This window comes from Podarcis bocagei, assembly GCF_964188305.1.
Source record: "Podarcis bocagei genome assembly, chromosome: 17".
Taxonomy (NCBI): domain Eukaryota; kingdom Metazoa; phylum Chordata; class Lepidosauria; order Squamata; family Lacertidae; genus Podarcis; species Podarcis bocagei.
Window position 1 is genome coordinate 33,294,331 of NC_138143.1, and position 20,201 is coordinate 33,314,531.

At 45.7% G+C, this 20,201-nt stretch overlaps 1 long non-coding RNA gene across 1 annotated transcript; it reads right to left on the reverse strand.

Annotated features, from left to right (window-relative positions):
- Nucleotides 1-16,323: 16,323 nt before the first annotated feature.
- Nucleotides 16,324-20,201, reverse strand: LOC308577200. The gene is made up of 2 exons (XR_014003518.1): nt 19,517-20,201; nt 16,324-19,474 (listed from the first exon to the last, which is right to left on the reverse strand). It is a non-coding gene; the product is annotated as an uncharacterized lncRNA (long non-coding RNA).

The following is a 20,201-nucleotide window of genomic DNA, read 5'->3' on the forward strand; positions in this document are numbered from 1 at the left end:
ATCGGGGAAGCCCGGAGGGAACTCTCGGCAGCTATTGGCTGCCGGCTGACCAATGGCTGGCCTGGCCTCTACGCAAGACGCCTCCTATAAGAAAGGCGTTGAGGCAAGAGCCAATCCCGAGAGGGCGGTGGGGAAGACTACATTTCCCAGAAAGCCACTGCGGCGGAGCTTTTACGTGCCTTAAAGTGCGTCTTACCACATATATTCCAGTGCGGGCCAAGCTCTCAGGCAAAGTAGGCCGCGAGGGGCCACACACTGAATTAAATTTCGGCACCGCAAATTAAAGTGTTTGCAATACAGTTCATATTAGTTAACCTACACAATATGCGTAATTGAATAGATGAAATTAAATAGGCAAATAACAGCATCAGTAGCTTTATTGATTTAAACAAAATGAATACACAAGCGGATTACAGAATATACAAGCCTGACTTTGCTCCTTCTTGTGATGTATACGGTATTATGGGACCCCTGAAACTTCTCAACACTTGGGAGACTGAGGAGGGGAACAGATAACAGTATATTTGTTATTAAATAAATCATCCAGAAAGGTTCACAGATTCTGCTCTGACTCCCAGGAAGTGTAAGTTACAGATAGGTAGCCGTGTTGGTCTGCCATAGTCAAAATAAAAAAAAATCCTTCCTGTAGCACCTTAAAGACCAACTAAGTTGGTTCTTGGTATAAGCTTTCCAGTGTATCTGAAGAAGTGTGCATGCACACGAAAGCTTATACCAAGAACTAACTTAGTTGGTCTTTAAGGTGCTACAGGAAGGAATTTTTTTATTTTGAGGAAGTGTAAGGAAAGAGAAATGGAATTCTCAGTAGTTTAAGACCAGGAAATCAGACAAAAATAAAAAACAAATACAAGGAAGCAGAGAAAACCATGTTTTTCTTATGTATTAACTTGTTTTGATATAATCAGATGAAGTTTGTGCTTTCAATGGTCCATTGCTAGCATTCTTGTACAAACAAACAAAACATGACAAGACTGACAGAAAATGGGTCAACAACCCAATAGTCTCCCCCCAAAAACCACATTTTAAAAGGGCATAGGATGTCAATAAAATCAACCCAAGGCATGGTTAAAAAAAAATTTTTTTGCCTAAAGGTGTATAATGAAGGTGCCAGGCGAACTTCCCTGGGGAGAGCATTCCACAGACGGGGAGCCACTGCAGAGAAGGCCCCTTCTTGTGTTGCCACCCTCCAGACCTCTTGAGAAGGCACATGAAGGAGGAGATGATCTCAGGATTTGGGTAGGTTCATATGGAAAGAGGCGGTCCTTGAGGTATTGCAGCCCAAGGTATTGAGGTATGAGCTGTTCAAGGCTTTATAGGTCAAAACCAGCACTTTGAATTGGGCCCAGAAACTAATTGGTAGCCAGTGCAGTGGGACCAGGATCGGTGTAATATCCTCAAACTGTCTTGCTCCAGTGAGCAACATGGCTGTTGAATTCTGCACTCGCTGAAGTTTCTGAACCGTCTTCAGAGGCAGCCCTATGTATAACTCATTGCAATAATCTAACCCTGAGGTTACCAGAGCATAGACAACAGTAGTTAGGCTATCCCTAGATAGGGGCGTAGCTGGGCCACCAGCCGATGCTGATGGAAGGCACTCCGGGCCACTAAGGCCACCTGAGCCTTGAGCAACAGCAAAGGATCTAGGAGTACTCCCAAGCTATGAACCTGCTCCTTCAGAGGATGTGCAACCTTATCAAGAGCTGGTGATCTCCCACCCATCTGGTCTAGGGAACCACCCACTAACAGTGTCTCAGTCTTATCTGCATTGAGTTTCAGTTTGTTGGCTCTCATCCAGTCCATTTCCGAGGCAAGACACTGGTCCAGCACTTCTACTGCCTCACCTGCAGATGTAAAGGAAAAATAGAGCTGAGTGTCATCAGCATACTGCTTACAACGTACTCCAAAACCTCTGGATAACCCCACCCAGTGGTTTCATGTAGATGTTAAACAATGTAGGGGATAGGATTGAGCCCTGCGGAACCCCACATTGAAGGTTCCACAGGGCTGAAAAGCATTCCCCAAGCAATGCCCTCTGGGAACGACCATCCAAGTAGGACTGGAACCACCGCAAAGCAGTGCCACTCACTCCTAGTTCGGACAGTTGCTCCAGAAGGATACCATGGTTGATGGTATCAAAAGCCGCTGAGAGGTCAAGAAGAATTAACAGGGACATGTTTCCCTTGTCTCTCTCTTTACAGAGGTCATCGTACAAGGTGACCAAAGCAGTTTCTGTGCCAAAACCAGGCCTAAACAACGATTGAAATGGATCCAGATACAGTTTATTCCAAAAGCACCTGGATCTGGTCTGCAACCACTCACTCCAGAACCTTGCTCAGGAAAGGGAGATTAGCAACTGGCCAGAATTAGTTAGGATTTCCGAATCCATGGAAGGTTTCTGAAGGAGTGGTTTTACCACTGCCTCCTTCAAGCAGGCATGGACCACCCCCTCTCATAAAGAGGCATTGACCACTTCCCTGGCCTAACCAGCTATTCCCTCCTTGCTGGTTTTATCAGCCAAGAGAGGCAAGGGGCTAGAGCGCAAGTGGTCTCCCTGACCGATCCGAGCATCTTATCCACATCCTCGAGCCTTACCAACTGAAACTCATCCAACACCACAAGACTAGACTGTGCCCTGGACACCCCATGAGATTCATCTGCCATAACAGCAGAGTCAAGGTCTTGGTGGATGCAAGCAATTTTATCCTCAGAATGCTTTGCAAACCAGTCACATCACAGCAAGCTACCATTGGGTCTACCACCTCCTTTGGGCCAGTCTGTAAAAGGCCCCTTACAACCAGGAAAAGCTCTGCCGGATGACATATCAAGGATACCATGGAGGCAGCAAAGTATGCCTTCTTGGCTGCCTTCACTGCCACTAGGTAGGCTTGGTAATGAGCCCTTACCAGTGTTTGGTTGCACTCATTCGGCTCAAGCCATCTCCCAGCTTGTTTCCTCGCCCTAAGCTCTGGAGTATAGCAGGGGGCCAAAAAGGCTCCACAAAGTGGAAGAGGGTGCTCAGGGGCAATCGTGTCTGTTATGTACTGAAGTTCTCACCCTGGGCCAGCAGGAGGATACTGTAGATAGTTTTCACTCAGGTCCACGTATGCAAATAAAGGATGCAAAGTGACATTCAGTGATTGGATAGTTACAGAAAATGGTTACTGTTGCGTTCTAGTGGAGCTCTATATAAGCAGGCTGGCTGAACCCTTCAGTTCAGTTCTGTTGTGGCCTGTGAATAAACAAGAGCTGTTTGAAGAATCGCTGTGTCGTCTGATATGTTCACCCACAACTTAACAGTGTCACTAGCCCAAGCCATTCGGATGCTCCAGAGCTTGGCCAGGGCATCGATTACATGCAAACAACACTCATCAGTTGCTTCTCATTATTTTAATTTCAAAAAACAGTAACTGTCTGCAGGGCTGGATTTAGGTTTGATGAGGCCCTAAGCTACTGAAGGTAATGGGGCCCTTTATATGTCCAGCTGTTTGTTGTCAATAACAAATTGCTGCTTTTTTGTGTTGAATATATGCCATGCAACCAGTCCATCCTGAATGTAGGCACCCTATATATAGAAATGAGCAAACCAGTGATACTTTAGGGAGCAGGCTAGCGGGCAGAGCCCACTATTTACATCATTGGAGCCTACACAACACAAAACACTGTTGCTGTATGTAGGTTTTATTTTATTTGTTTTTTATCTTATACTTTGGAAATGTACATCCAGGTGTTTTTTCCTTTAATTTTTTTTAGGGCCCCCAAGAGAGTGCTTATACGTAAATCCGGCTGTGACTGTCTGCAGGTTTTGACCCTCAGCGACTTTCAGTACAGCTTTGGACAAAAAAGTGGGAGGGGGGATCACATTTTCTCCCATGTTAAAAGAGATCATCACAAAAGGTCCCTTCCCCTCCCCTCCTTTTCATCTCCCCACGACACTTTTCTTCGGCTAATTTACAAAGTGACAAGCCTGACAAGCCTTTTTAGCTTTCCTTGGCTTCAAAGTTTGTTTTAATTTCTACAAAATCTCTCTTCAGTTACCTTTCAAAGAAAAAAAAATGGCCTCTGTCAAAACTCTTGGCTGCTGGCACTGCAAAGCTCTTTGCTCCCCCCACTGCCTTTCTTTTAAATTCAGCTGTGACTGAAGAGGTGACTATGAGGAGGAAATCAGTTCTCTTTGAAGTTGGAGCTTGGGATATGAACCAAACTGTGAAGCTTTTAAAATAGAAAGTTGGTCGTTGCTTCCAGCAGGTAGGGGGAAGCTTTCTGTTCAAGTCACTCTCATTAGGGAGTGAACCACCTCTACGACTGGCCGCAAAAATATTAATAAACTCAATTTTTTTTTAGAATCAAGGATTTTTCACAAGTTACACCGTGCAGCACATTATAATAAAAAATTCTGGTGGTAGCCCAGCAACAAGATCCCTCCAGAGCGCATGGATAATGCCAGCGTTCAACCAAGTGGCTCCCTTCTCAGACATACCTCATACTCCTATTCCTCTTAACACCACATAGATGTCTTGCTTGTATTGCGACACCACTCCCAATACATACAGGGCACAAGGGAAAGGTGGAGGGAAAATACAGTGGTACCTCGCAAGACGAAAAGAATCCGTTCTGTGATTCTCTTCGTCTAGCGGTTTTTTTGTCTTGCGAAGCAAGCCCATTGACGGATTAGAGGATTAGCGCTATTAGCGCTATTAGCGGCTTTTAGTGGCTTATCAGTTTATCGGATCAGCTGATAAGCGGCTTAGCAGCTTAGAAAAAGGGGGGGAGGGAAAAACCCGCAGGAAGTCGCAAGACATTTTCGTCTTGCGAAGCAAGCCCATAGGAGATTCGTTTTGCGAAGCACCTCCAAAACGGAAAACTCTTTCGTCTAGCGAGTTTTCCGTCTTGCGAGGCATTCGTCTTGCGGGGCACCACTGTATGTTTATCATCCCTCACCCCTCCTTCCCTTGAGCATCACAGAGATCAAACGTCTTCCAATGGACCACATCAAGGGGACAGACCCTCCAAGTGTCCCTATATTGCAGGGATAGTCCCAGATTTACAGAAGCTATCCCAGTTTCTGATTTGATCCCAGAATGTCCCGCCTTTCCTCAGGACGTCCCTATGTTCATCAGACAAATGTTGGAGGGTATGGAATTATGCAACCCCCCAAGCCAAGGAGATAAGTTACTATACAAGAAAACGTCTGAAGGCAGCCCTGTATAGGGAAGTTGCTTAATGCTTAATGTGTGTGTGTGTGTGTGTGTGTGTGTCTGTGTGTAATGTTGGAAGCCGCCCAGAGTGGCTGGGACAACCCAGTCAGATGGGCAGGGTATAAATAATAGCATCATTATCATTATTATGGAATAAGGTAAAGGTAAAGGGACCCCTGACCATTAGGTCCAGTCGCAGATGACTATGGGGTTGCGGCGCTCATCTCGCTTTACTGGCCAAGGGAGCCGGCGTACAGCTTCCGGGTCATGTGGCCAGCATGACTAAGCCACTTCTGGCAAACCAGAGCAGCGCATGGAAACGCCATTTAATTCCTGCCGGAGCGGTACCTATTTATCTACTTGCACTTTGACGTGCTTTCAAACTGCTAGGTTGGCAGGAGCAGGGACCGAGCAACAGGAGCTCACCCTGTCGCAGGGATTCGAACCAACAACCTTCAGGTCAGCAAGCCCTAGGCTCAGTGGTTTAACCCACAGCACCACCCGTGTCCCTGTCATGGAATAAGATGTCCCTATTTTCATCGGAGAAATGTTGGAGGGTATGAGGAATCTGACAAGAAGTGGAAACACAGGAAACTGCTTTATACCACATCAGACTATTTGTCTTTCTAGGCCAGTTGACTGACAGCAGCGGCTCAAGGAGATAGGCTTTCATATTACTTACTGCCTGATCCTTGTAAATGGGAGACAGGAGACAGGCAATGGACTCTGGGGTCTTCTGCAGGTAAAAAAGGAGGGAGGGAGGGAGGGAGGGAGGGAGGGAGGGAGGGAGGAAGGAAGGAAGGAAGGAAGGAAGGAAGGAAGGAAGGAAGGAAGGAAGGAAGGAAGGAAGGAAAATGTTTCTACCAATCACATTACTTATAAGGTCCAGATCTGGGGTCTAGCTTGTGCTGAGGAATAGTCATATACATTTCTCCAAACAGCGTTATGATGGACAGCAGAAGAAAAGCAGGGCTTTTACAAACCTCATTCTAGTGCATAAAGGTAAAGGGTAAAGGGACCCCTGACCATTAGGTCCAGTTGTGACCGATTCTGGGGTTGTGGCACTCATCTCGCTTTATTGGCCGAGGGAGCCAGCGTACAGCTTCTGGGTCATGTGGCCAGCAGGACTAAGCTGCTTCTGGCAAACCAGAGCAGCACACGGAAGCGCTGTTTACCTTCCCGCCGGAGCGGTACCTATTTATCTACTTGCACTTTGAAGTGCTTTTGTACTGCTAGGTTGGCAGGAGCAGGGACCGAGCAACAGGAGCTCACCCCATAACGGGGATTCGAACCGCCGACCTTCTGATCAGCAAGTCCTAGGCTCTGTGGTTTATCCCACAGCACCACCCACGTCCCATTCTAGTGCATAATCTGGCCTTAACATATGGAATTCCCAAGCATACCCCTTACAAACATACCCATCAATCCATCAGTCAATCTAGCCACACTCTAACCACTAAAGGACACTATTTCTCTCTCTCTCTCTCTTGTACACACAGCAGAAAAAGCAGAGGAAACCCTTCAGCAAATATGAGAGGCGCCATTTGCCACATACATTTCTCTGCCTCCTCCACTGAAAAAGACGCTCTGGCCCCTTGTGCATTCTCAGAGCAAGACAGAAAAACTTTATAGATTGAGCAAAGCATCGTCTCGAAGCAACAAGAATGAAATAATTGTTTAGCTGGTCGCAAGGAAGAATCTGCCATTCAGCTAATTCTCTCTCTTTTATTGAGTTTCTGAATAGCTTTCGTTGGTGCTTTTCAGGCCAAGTACAGCCAAAGCAAGTCAGAGCGCTTTGCCTATCAACATTTCAAGGCACAGGATGCTGTTGCTTTGCCATTTTCAAATGCCACCATTTGTGACACACCTGGGGCACTTGGGATAACAATAACTCTCCTCCTGGAATGGGGACGCAGCAATTACCTGGGAGGACATGGTCTCCTGGAGAACACAGAGCGCAGGAATAGCACAGAGCTTACCTTGAAATGGTATTTGAAGTACTTGCAAGCATCAATAGATTATTAACGTCAGCAGTAGTCAGGTTCCTCGGTACTACATAAAATAGTTAGCCCAGGGCCATGAAATGTTGTCTCTGCAGGAAGCACAGTGAAGTGAGATGACGATTCATCTGGGGCCATGAAACTAGAAGGGACCAGATGCCAAAGAAAACCATCAAGGAGGAATGTGCCAGAATCATCTGGCATTTCATTCAGTTTTCTGGAAAACTAGGTCCAGTTCTTCAAATGCCCCAAACCAGGCATAGGCAAACTCGGCCCTCCAGATGTTTTGGGACTACAACTCCCATCATCCCTGACCACTCGTTCTGTTAGCTAGGGATGATGGGAGTTGTAATCCCAAAATGCCTAGAGGGCAGAGTTTGCCTATGCCTGCCCCAAACAAACTACTGGCTCCTCAAAGCCTTTGCTTTTCATAGAAGCAACCACTGCAGACATTTTCACAAATGAGGCTTGAATTGGCCTCGTTTCAAAGGAGCTCCTGATGCTGTTTGCTGTGTACAGAAGTCCTGCTCCCACCTCTCCAAACAAATTAGCCCTACTGCAAAGAAGAGAGTCATGTTTGGTCCCATGGCAACTAACACGGGTTAAGTTAGTTCCCAAGAGACTTAGATGTAAGTCACAGTCATGAGCCTGGAATGTCCCGCTTTTCCTTAGAACGTCCCTGTTTTCATTGGAGAAATGTTGGAGGGAATGGTATCACTATCTAATAATTTGGCAGAAGCAGAAACCCAAGTTTGGGTTCTTCATTTGGCAAGAAGGCCTGGGACGCTTACTCGAAATGGGAACTTTAACTTGTTTTCACACATGCTGCAATCCTGCACATGGCTCCTCAGGGACTTACTCCCAGGTTCCTGTGCTTAGCATTAAATTGCCTGTAGCCTTATTCTTCCTATCTTGCCATTTATGCTAAAAGCTGGTGCAAAAGAATAAAATGCGGCAGAGAAGCATGTGTTTAGGCCAGCTGATGTGTTGTCATGTGGTCCAAATAGCAAACGGTAAGGGATAATGGTGCCCTTCAGATGTTGCCAGATTACAGGGCTGGCGGTGGCAGACACACAACTGTTTCATCCCAAAAAGTAATATACACCATAGATAAGACAACACAAGACAACACAGTGGTACCTCAGGTTAAGTACCGTATTTTTTGCACCATAACACTCACTTTTTTCCTCCTAGAAAGTAAGGGGAAATGTCTGTGCGTGTTATGGAGGAAATGCCTACAGGTGGCATGCCTATGGATTTTCCTCCTCTAAAAACTACGTGCGTGTTATGGTCGGGTGCGTGTTATAGAGCGAAAAATACGGTACTTAATTTGTTCCGGAGGTCTGTTCTTAACCTGAAGCACCATTTTAGCTAATGGGGCCTCCTGCTGCCGCCGCACCACTGGAGCACGATTTCTGTTCTTATCCTGAAACAAAGTTCTTAACCTGAAGCACTATTTCTGGGTTAGCTGAGTGTGTAACCTGAACCGTATGTAACCTGAAGCGTATGTAACCTGAGGTACCACTGTATCACAACTGATATCACTGAGTAAAGGACACACTTGTTTATTCTTTGGTTCTGGTAAACTACCAGAGCAAGTGTTAAAAATAAAACAGTAAATATGGTCTTTCCTTTTAAGTTACAAAAGACACCAAAGTTGAAGGTTTGGCAACATGCAAATTTATTTAAATCTGACCTTCATTGCAACCATCAGCTAATCTAGCATATGGCACCTCACTCATCAACTTTCATTATTTGACAGCCAGGAGGGGGCTTGCAGATAGTGCTAGGTTTAAATTTATATCAGTTTTCTATAAATAAATGCCAGGGCATCCTGGGAATTGTACCACAGTGAGAATTCTCTGTTGAAAGACCTTTGCTAACCCTTCCAGAACTGCAATTCCCAGGGACTCCTGAAGAGAAACTATTAAAACAACATAAATCTGTGCTGCAGAAATACTCGCTTCCCAGTTGTGCTTTAGGATTTCAGAACGCTCCCATTCCAGCATTGAATATGTGATTATTTCAGTCCTCGGATAAAAATATCTGCCCAGCTGTCTCAATAAAGATGTATCATATTCCAAAAGATGCCACACACACACACAATCATTTTGCCATTTCCAGTTTCTATTGAAATAGCGGACACGCTTGGAAACCCATTATTTTGTGAGCTGTTTGACAGCAAATTCCAGCATTATCAGGAGATGTGATAGAGAACAAGCGCCGCTCTCCCGCCCCCGGGCTTTAGTTTGTCCACAGATGGTAACGCAGATAAGCTACAATTACCAATTTCTGAAACAATAGAAGCCCTTTGAGCGATAGCAGCTAGCAGCGTTATGAAGCCACACACCCTGCATATCTTGACAAGGCTGTCAGCAAAATTATCCTCCGCCGGCTCCAGGGAGTGGAAGCTGTTTATGAAAAGGACAGAGGCAGCGTGCACTCCTGGGAAAAGTGCATTAACGGAGCCTGGTCTCGACACCAAAGTCGCTCTCCCTAAAAACTGATACGACACATCTCTCCCTTTTTTGGGGGGGGGGGAATTCGATTATGAGGAAAGGTAACGGTAAAGGGACCCCTGACCATTAGGTCCAGTCGTGACCGACTCTGGGGTTGCGGCGCTCATCTCGCTTTATTGGCTGAGGGAGCCGGTGTACAGCTTCCAGGTCATGTGGACAGCATGACTAAGCCGCTTCTGGCGAACCAGAGCAGCGCATGGAAACGCCGTTTACCTTCCCGCTGGAGCAGTACCTATTTATCTACTTGCACTTTGAAGTGCTTTCGTACTGCTAGGTTGGCAAGGACTGAGCAACGGGAGCTCACCCCGTCATGGGGATTCGAACCGCCGACCTTCTGATAGGTTAGTCCTAGGCTCTGTGGTTTAACCCACAGCACCACCCACATCCCATTATGAGGAAAGCAACCATGCAAAACAGAAGTGGGGAGACTTAAGGGGTATGGGATCTACGTTGCCACCCCACCCCAGATCTACAAGATCCAACAGCTGAAGCAAAGTATCTGCATAGTGGATCAGTGGGGCAAGCACACACTTAGAATTACAGCACATTATAGAATGGCAACACAATCCTATAGAAGTCAGTTGAAAAATGGGTCTTATTGAAATCAACACAGCTTACTTCCAGGAAACCGGGGATAAGGCTGCAAACTTTAAAGGGATATAAAATGTTATCTCCAAGCACACAGTCAGCCCAGGGTCTGTTTTTATTACCATAATTAAATGTGAAGTCCAAGTCTTTCCCTCACAAAAAATATACTCCCGTTTCCCCCAAGTATTGTTTCAGGGGTGAAAGAGAGTTGTTGCTTGAGAGTTCAAAGACCTATCAGTAGGCCCCGGTCTACTTTTTGCCCTCCTCTTGTAAGGGATGGGCAAATTCATCCCTTCTGATTTCTATTATTTCCAATCTTAAGTTCAGTTCCCCAGATTCCTGCACCTGTTTCTGCATTATTATTAAGTCCTAATGAAAACCCAGGACGCGGGTGGCGCTGTGGGTAAAACCTCAGCGCCTAGGACTTGCTGATCGCATGGTCGGTGGTTCAAATCCCCGCGGCGGGGTGTGCTCCCGTCGTTCGGTCCCAGCGCCTGCCAACCTAGCAGTTCGAAAGCACTTCCGGGTGCAAGTAGATAAATAGGGACCGCTTACCAGCGGGAAGGTAAACGGCGTTCCGTGTGCTGCGCTGGCTCGCCAGATGCAGCTTGTCACGCTGGCCACGTGACCCGGAAGTGTCTGCGGACAGCGCTGGCTCCCGGCCTATAGAGTGAGATGAGCGCACAACCCTAGAGTCTGTCAAGACTGGCCCGTATGGGCAGGGGTACCTTTACCTTTACCTAATGAAAACCCACCAGCCTTTTAGTGTGAATTCTCTTGGTATACACGTTCTTGTTTACAATTTTGTCTCATGTACTCGTTTTTGGCAAAGCAATTTCCCCGTGTGTCCAAGTTGGCCCCTGAAGTTTCTCCATCCCTGGGTCTACCCGGTGTAGCTGTGTCTACTCGGACAGGCCTTTCCCACCTGAAGTCAGTTCCCCATTTGTGAAAGGCCCTTTCTGATGAGGTGTGTCAGCCTCCCTCATTATAAAGCGCCGAGAGGAATTTTACATTATTTACCGTATTTTTTGCTCTATAAGACTCACTTTTTCCCTCCTAAAAAGTAAGGGGAAATGTATGTGCGTCTTATGGGGCGAGTGCAGGCTGCGCAGCTATCACAGAAGCCAGAACAGTAAGAGGGATTGCTGCTTTCACTGCGCAGCGATATCTCTTGCTGTTCTGGCTTCTGAGATTCAGAATATTTTTTTTCTTGTTTTCCTCCACCAAAAACTAGGTGCGTCTTATGGTCTGGTGCGTCTTACTGAGCGAAAAATACTCTGCAGCAGACATGGTTAAATGATTCAAACACGTACCCATGTAGAGATGCACCAGAACTACCAACCCACAATGGGGGCTGACTGGAAAAAGGCAGCATTAGAGCTGTCACTCCTGCAGCGCGACAGGATGTACATTTTACACTTATAGGCCCCTTGAACTACTATCTTAATTTCTCTGTTTTCTCATGGCCACAGCAGCGTGAACCCAAGGTTTGAGCATTGTAGTGTTACAGCAATAAATAACCAGCAATATCCCTCACCGCCTGGTCGCATCACTGTCTTCCCCTATTGTCAGACGGATGCCTCCACCCCCCACCCCCACCAGTGACATTATATTAAAGCGCTCCAATACTGCAATTTTCTCTCAGAGCTCTATTGTTGTTGCAATGTGCCCAGAGGCCATTAACGTCTGATAGTTACATGCTCTTTGACCTGCTGAGAACTTGGGCACCCTTGAGAACTCCCAGTAATAGCATTTGCACCGTGCTGAAATTTAAAGAAAGCACTTGCGTTCATCATCTATCAACCAGAGCACTCGCATTACACTTGACACCAGCAGAATGAGTTTCTAAAGCGGGGCTAATTGTGTTTACCGTACACAACATTTTAATGAATGTTAAGATCTGTCGGATGCAACAGGAGAGGCTGGACGTGAAGGAATTAACCGTCACACTCCCCCTTCTCTCGAATCAGGTCCCATGCCACCAAAGGTGAGAGCGGGAGGCCTAGTGATATTTTTCATGGTTGGTTTTGTCTTATCAGCAGTGGGGAAACTTGTGGCACGGAGGCACGGACAACCCCTGGAGCTAACTTTATTCATCCATTAATAAATAAATAAAATAACCAGAGGTTAGACCTAGGGTCCCTTGTCCCCTTGGGAAGGAGTTGCATCGGCACCCCCTCAAGGAAAAAAACCGCTTCACCACAATAGCCACATTGGAAATGACGACGTTTTACACGACCCAAGTATTCAAAATCGTCCAGAGTAAAAAAATTCACAAACCTTTGGCCCACGGTGCAAGGATAGCGAGCTTCTCCCACGTTTGATCTCGCTGTGACAACGGTGGCACATTGCCACACACATGCGCATCATATACTCCCATCGTTCGGTAGGAATTTGTTGTGCGCCTCTCCCTGGGCCTGGGCCCCTGGCGGAAAACAGTTTTGCCAACCCCTAGGTACGCCTCTGAAAATGGCCGCTGACTGGACCAGACGATTGAATTACACGGTTGGTTGGTCTGATTCAGCAGGATTATATATCCCCTTTCCCCCTCTGTCCTTAAAAGTCAAGTTTTGCAGTGAAGAATCACAAATGCATTCCTAAGGATTTCTCCCTCCTGACTGCAATCATTAAAATGAAGAAGCGGAGATTCACCGATAGAAGCAGCAGCCATCAACAAGGGACGAGAGGTCAAGTATTCCATTAACAGCTGTCAGAAAGGACGCCAACATCACTTAGTGTTATAGACAGTCATAGTGAAATTGACGGGATTCAACTAATGGCTATTAAGATTCGAAATCACAATGGGTATTGGAATCACGTCGAGGCACCGTCAAATGAACTAGGAATGGGAGGCTGGCAGGAGCGGAAGGACTGGGCTTGAATGTTATTATTCTAGATGGAAAAACGGGCAATACTAGATGCCGTACTGATGATGTATACCCAAATGAATGTGATAATGGCATACTTTCTTGTGTGGCTGTGGAGATGGGAGAGGTGAGGGAAGCATCTTCATTGGCAAAAGCCAGACGCTCATGAGTCGGAGGGAAATGAGAAACTACTACAGAGCCCATGCATGCAAACTGAATCCTCATGAGGATGGAGGTCCTTCAAAGCAAGAACCTGCAGCTTTCTTTTCATGTGATGGTGTGTTTAGTGGTAGGAAAATGGAGGGGAAAGAAGGGAGCATTTAAGCTTATAGGAAGTTGTGGTTAGATTGCTAGCTGGGCAAGAGAGCAATGGGTGAAGGACAATGAGGAAGAAGGGACTCAAGCAATGGAGGCCGACCCATTCTAGGGAGAATGAGGCACTATCCCAACAGTCTCAGCCGGTCCAACCCTGCCTTCCCTCCTGTTTACAACCAGCCCAGGGAGTGGAAATACCTGTCAGTTACCCCCAGTCTCGGTGTTGCCCCTTGCGGAATGCAGCAGGGAGGACGATGGGAACAAACCTATAATTCGTTGGCTCTGGTGCCACCTGCTGTTGACCTCCCTGCCTTCTGCCCAACCAGTCGAAATGGGCACCAGCGATCTCTGCTGCCAACACACAATGCATGCTGGAAGATAAGCTTCCTTTATCATGTGGGTCACCTCCAGATTTCTAGGAGACTCCAATGCATACTGGAAATTTAGGTTTTCACAGTTCCTGGACTGCACTGAGGTCAACAGGATAGCGCTGAAGAAAAGGTTTCAGCTGCTACTTTGGTTGGCTTCAACACAATAAATGCGGGGTAGGATGCTATAAGAACACAAGAAGCGCTCTGCTGGATCAAGCCAAGGCTCGTCTGGTCCAACATCCTGTTATCACAGTAGCCAACAAGATGGAGGATTGTGTCCTATGCCTCAGGCGGCAAGAGGTCTTGGGCCAGCCTTGAGTCAGTTCAACACAGCTGTGTTTCATATATCAGTTTATGTACACAGTTTAAAGCAAAACAAAACAGGGCAGTGTGTTCACCCACCATAATCCATACACCACACGTTACCAAACTGTACACGCCCAATTAACAATCTCCTCCTTTTTATAAGTATGAATAAGGAAAGCAATGTTCTGCTTTTGTTTTGTTTTTTAATGATTGAATCATGATAATTTCAAAGTAAAGTACTTTGATTGAGCACATTATGTGCCAAACATTCGAACAGATTATCTGCAATTGTTTACAAGGTGCAACCTCAGACAATGCTCATTTTATATACACACACATTTATACATTTTTTTCATTTGACTGTTACCAAAATTACTCAGCACATAACAATTCCCATGAAGCGAGAAAAAATAAGATTTAGGTTTCCCTTTGCCCATCCGCTTACCAATCCCAACCCTCCACCCCCCAAAACCCCCCCCCCAAAAAAACAGACAGACTACCTATAAGACAAAGACATGAAATGGTGGCATGTCATGGAGTAAATAAAATCCTCATTCATTGTTCCTCAGTTTCATGAAACAATGTACAGTACATTCACCAAAAGATAAGATTGCCAAAAGTGTCCACAATGCTCCTGTCTTGATTTTTTTTTTAAAAAAGGTTTAAATACATGCATCCTTCATAAAAACAGTTGCATTAATAATGCGAAGTTTGATTCTGAAACACAAGAGCCATTTGGAAATAAGAGCCAAAAACGAGAAATCAAGTATGCTGAAATCAGGCACCTCCCCATACGAGTGTAATAGATCCCTTTTTTATTGCCTTAATATAGTTGATCTTAAAAAGCATTTTATACCCATTGCTTAATATTTTGCACTTACTGCACTGGTCAACGAAGCAATCCTACGTGGCAGGCGGCCATTCCGGATATTCCAAAGAATTCACTTCAAAGCAAAAATCAACCCAAGAAATAGTGATTTATTCATCTTTTGCTTCGGATTGCTTAATGGAGTAGCTAAAAAGAAAAAAAAGGATTTCCAGGGTATCTAACTGTGTCAATCATTCCAGTGCTTGTAGCAGGACCTTCAGCCTGTGGGTGGCCCTAAGTGGAGTTACCCAGATCTACATGTTTGTATGTTCTACAGCAGCGGTTCCTACTTGGTGGTCCATGGACCCCAGAGAGTCAACGTAACCCACCCAGGTGGTCCGTGGCACCATTCACATAACAAAAACTACCAAAGAGCTATCAACGTTTTCAAAAGTAGGCATTCCCTGGCTTGGCTTTTGGGGGGAAAGGGGTCTGCAGTCCTTAGCTAATGGGGAACCAATGCTCTACAGCTTTCTTCAGGCAGGGGGAATAAAGAAGTGCAGGCAGCAGAGGAGGGGCTCTGGATTGGCCAAGCCATATATAAATACAAGGAGGGTTTAAGGACTCTTGGTTGGACAAACCCATTCCAGACGGATTCCAGGTATGACCACTCTAGGCTTGGCCCAACCTTGGTTCACCTGTATGTATTCACGCCAGCTACATATAAGCAAGACTGCCTGCTTGCTAAAGAAAAGAAAGCCAAGAGAATTTTTAAAAATCAGATACAGTGGTGCCCCGCAAGACAAATGCCTCGCAAGACGGAAAACTCGCTAGACGAAAGTGTTTTCCGTTTTGGAGGTGCTTCGCAAAACGAATCTCCTATGGGCTTGCTTCGCAAGACGAAAATGTCCTGCGAGTTCCTGCGGGTTTTCCCCCCTCCCCCCCTTTTTCTAAGCCGCTAAGCCGCTTATCAGCTGATCCGATAAGCCGCTAAAAGCCGCTAATAGTGCTAATCCGCTAATCCGTCAATGGGCTTGCTTCGCAAGACGAAAAAACCGCTAGACGAAGAGAATCACAGAACGGATTCTTTTCGTCTTGCGAGGCACCACTGTATGCGGTAGCACTGCATCTAACTCAATCTATACGTTTGTGGTTACTTGTTCCTATGAAACACCCCCATGTGATGAAAAGTGGATAATGCCATGGGGAAAGCAAAACTGGAAGTGTTTTGCAGGATTGGACCACTGATCAATATGTTGGGCAGCTTTCTCTCCCCCTTCCCCTTTCTTAATCCAAAAGAACCTTAGGAAGAAATGGATTGATATTTTTTTTTAAAAAAAGGGGGGGAAGCAGCTCTGAAATCAGACAAAAAGCTAGAGATATCAGGCATTAACATTATAGTCTGAAATACCATTTTGGGGCTTTGTGGTCTGAGCGATTCCTTTTGATGCCACACTGCCGCTGGGAGAGAAAAGCATAGCAGTCTTCACTGAACACTTGACATGGAGAGCCTGGATAGCTCAGCTGGTTAGTGCGAGGCACAGATAACGCCAAGGTTGCAGGTTCAAGCCCTGTATGGGACAGCTGCATAGTCCTGCATTGCAGGGGGTCGGACTAGATCAGGCATAGGCAAACTCCGGCCCTCCAGATGTTTGGGACTACAATTCCCATCATCCCTGACCACTGGTCCTGTTAGATAGGGATGGTGGGAATTGTAGTCCCAAACATATGGAGGGCCGGATTTTGCCCATGCCTGGACTAGATGGGTTGCCTTCAAACACTACAATTCTATGTTCCTCCCATGACTTGTAGAGGAAGTGTGGCTTCTCACACCCAATCCGCCCATTTCACAGATTGCCCAGAGCCCCACTGATCTCCACGAGTCCACGGTGAGAAAGCTATTCTTGTACAGCTGGAGCTGACTTGCTAGGCCGCAGTGGCTGCGATTCAGCCAGTGGGCAGGGAAACCGTAGCTCAGCGGTAAACCAAAGGTTTGGCATGCAGGAGGTCTAATGTTCAATGCAGTTAAGAAAGAGTCAGGGAGCAGGTGATGGAACAGCCCCAGGGGAGGTGCTACCAGACAGAGTAGATAACACTGGACAAGATGGACCAAGAGTCTTGGTGTCATGGCAATGTCTTATGCTAAGCTGTGACCTCCAAACACATACAGTACCCACAGCACGTACATCCCACAGAAATCACAGGAGCGTGTGAAAGTCTCAACGGCTGCATCAAGGGTCCTCAGTAGCCATATTAGAAATGAACTTTCCTTTAGACAACAGGGAGTTGTTGTGACAACTGACTCTTAATTCAAAGAGGCATTAACATAGCCTAGAAGTTCAGAACTGCTTCTGGCTCCAGGGAAGACCCTGTAGGCACTCCAAGCATCCGAAATCAGTCTGTTGACACTGGGGATAATTAAGCGTAGATGCACACCTCCACTTCTAACTCCCTTATATAAAATCCACCTTTCTTCCATCCCTTGTAACACTGGGGTTGTTTAAAATTAACATCCTTTACACCAGTTGGTAACATTTAAATAGATTTGTATTTTACCAAAGCCACAATATAGGCAGCCTTAAAATAAAATAGTCAGAAAAGTATAAAACTGCTTAAAACTTAAAACTGAAAATTTCACTCCCTGCCCATTGTTTCAAAGCATATTTTATTTTTATACCGTGTTACAATAATATACCAGAGCCAAATAGCCTTCAAAACTGGAGTGTGCCATCTTTCAAAATTAAAGACTGTACTCCCACTTATTACCCTTCCCTTTCTCCATTCCCCTAATGCCTCTCTTACTACTGAAATTCAGACTGCAGACATCTTAGGGCAAGAACCTGCCTTTCATTTCACATTGCTTTGTAAAAGAACCATTAACACGAACAGAGCAATATTCATCTCATTTAAAGTACTTCTTTCCCAAGTGCTCAATGCAGATTGCACTATATATTTCCACCCACCACCAAAGGTGCAAAACAACTCTTCAAATCTGGTCTAGCAGCCCAACCACTTTATCAAAATAAAGCAATACACTGGAGCTGCAGCATCTCAAACAATGGATTTTCCTTTAAATGAAAAATGTGTTCTCCCTCACCCAAATGGCATGATCTATGCTCCTTTCACGCAGCCACGAAACTCTGAACTGCTGTGGAACTCTTACAAAACACACCCATTCTATAACATTTACAAAAGCTCTTTGGGTGGGAGAGAATATCAACTGCTTCTACAACATTCCGCAGAGTTCTGAGTTGAGGGCTGAGACTGGAACAGGGGCAGGATGTGGAGAGAAATCTGTAGTCCTCATTGTTGTTGAGATCATCCTAAAAATATCCTGGAAATTCTGTCCTTACTTTAAGATGGTTCACACAGGTGTCACCATAACTGTTTTTTCTTTGAGAGGAACCAAGATGGGAAGGAGTAACATGGAAGTCACTCTTTGAAGAAGGACCAGCCGTTGAAACTGGAAGCATCGAGTTCCTAATATTGTGTTGTTAGAAACTTGCCAATATTTTGACATCACACTGTGTACTTCTCTCTCCCACATCATTGGCTGGTGAGGAAACACACAGAAAGACAAGAGGAAATTGTTTTGCTCCTGATTACAGAAGGGGAGGAACCTAGCACAGGGTTGCCTTTTCAACAACAAACCTGTGTTTATTGAAATGTCTAGTTCACACATGCACAAACACACCCCTTCTCCCATCATTCTGAGAGAGACAAACAATTAAAAAAATAGACACTGGTCCCATACGACAGGCTTGAAGTCTGTGTCCATAACTGGAATCATTATCGAAGGAACCAGACTCTTGAGTGAATGTAGCTGCTTAGAGACTACTGAGGTGGATTGATCACAAAGCGCCAGACGCAAGGAACACATTAAAAAAGCACATCTGTATGCGATGCTGACTGCACACAAGACTTATGCCCACGTCCACAGCAGAGATGACAGGGAGACTGGGGTTTGAACACCAGGCACATCCAAATACGACAGATGAAATGCTGTTCTTCAGTCCAATCACCCAAAGCAGAATTCTCTCACGAAAGCAGAAACAGAAGGGCATCTATCTAATTGGGAAAAGTGGAGTGTGACATGAACTGCGGTGCCCTCTGAATTTGTTCTGCCAAATTGGATAAGTATAAGATATCGGCATGTTTTCTCCTTGTTGCTGCCGCCACTGCTAACGTAAAGGGCTGGGCCGCCATCGACGTACAACTTTTCTGCCCCCTTCTTAATGATCTCTCCGCCACGTGACCAATTCTGCCGCTCGGTTTCTTCAGAAATTGCATGACTCAAGATCCAGGTTTATATCCAAAAAGCTGTGTTAGCAACCCTGTGGACTGAATCTAGGAAGTGTGGTTTCAAATGCCTCCCAAGATAAAATTTTGGTCTGATCAAGGTTAAGAACAGAAACTCTGTTGAGGGGTGCTTAAACAATGAAGGGCCACAAAACTGAAGTTGCATGGAATCTTCTACTGGGCCTACTCTCTCCCTCCACCCCAGCAGCTTACTGTAGCCTGTCTTCCACAACCCATGTTGCTTCAGCTGCACGTAATAGACAGGCCCATAGCTAAGCTCAGAGCCTATTCAGTGATGATGTCACTTGTGCATACAAAGCAGATAATCAGTGTCTCACTACCCCCAAGTGAAGCGCAATCCCATTTATTTTTCATACCTACATCACGTATGACTACCAGTTACAGGCTGAATCGTCTGCTTGATTCACTTAGGCCTACCTAAGAGTGTAGGTGTGAACTATGAGTCAATAAAGAGTTTAGCTTACGCATGCTATTTTGGAGATAGCCAAGAAATGGCCACACACTTGATCAGCCTTTCCATGGCCTTATAAAGCACAAGGAAAAAATACCTGCAGTTTCACACCTGAGGGGGAGAAAAGGAAATTCTTTTCAAAAAGTTGTAACTCATACACATTCTCTGCTTCAAGATTTATCTCTTTGGGCTTGGACATCTTCCCCAGGCTGATAGCCACATTATGTGACTGAGTTTGGTTGCTCAGGTTGTATCCCAAAGTACATTTCTTCCCTGCCTTCTCTAAGTCCACTCTCTACAGAATAGAGCAGCACTGACTGAGAATACTATAGAATTAGCAAGTAATCTGGCAGGTCTCTGTTTGCTGCAGCATGGGTGGAAGGATAGAAGGAGAGGTCTAACTCTGTACCAACTTTGATCAGAAAGCTGCTTGCCAGAAAAAG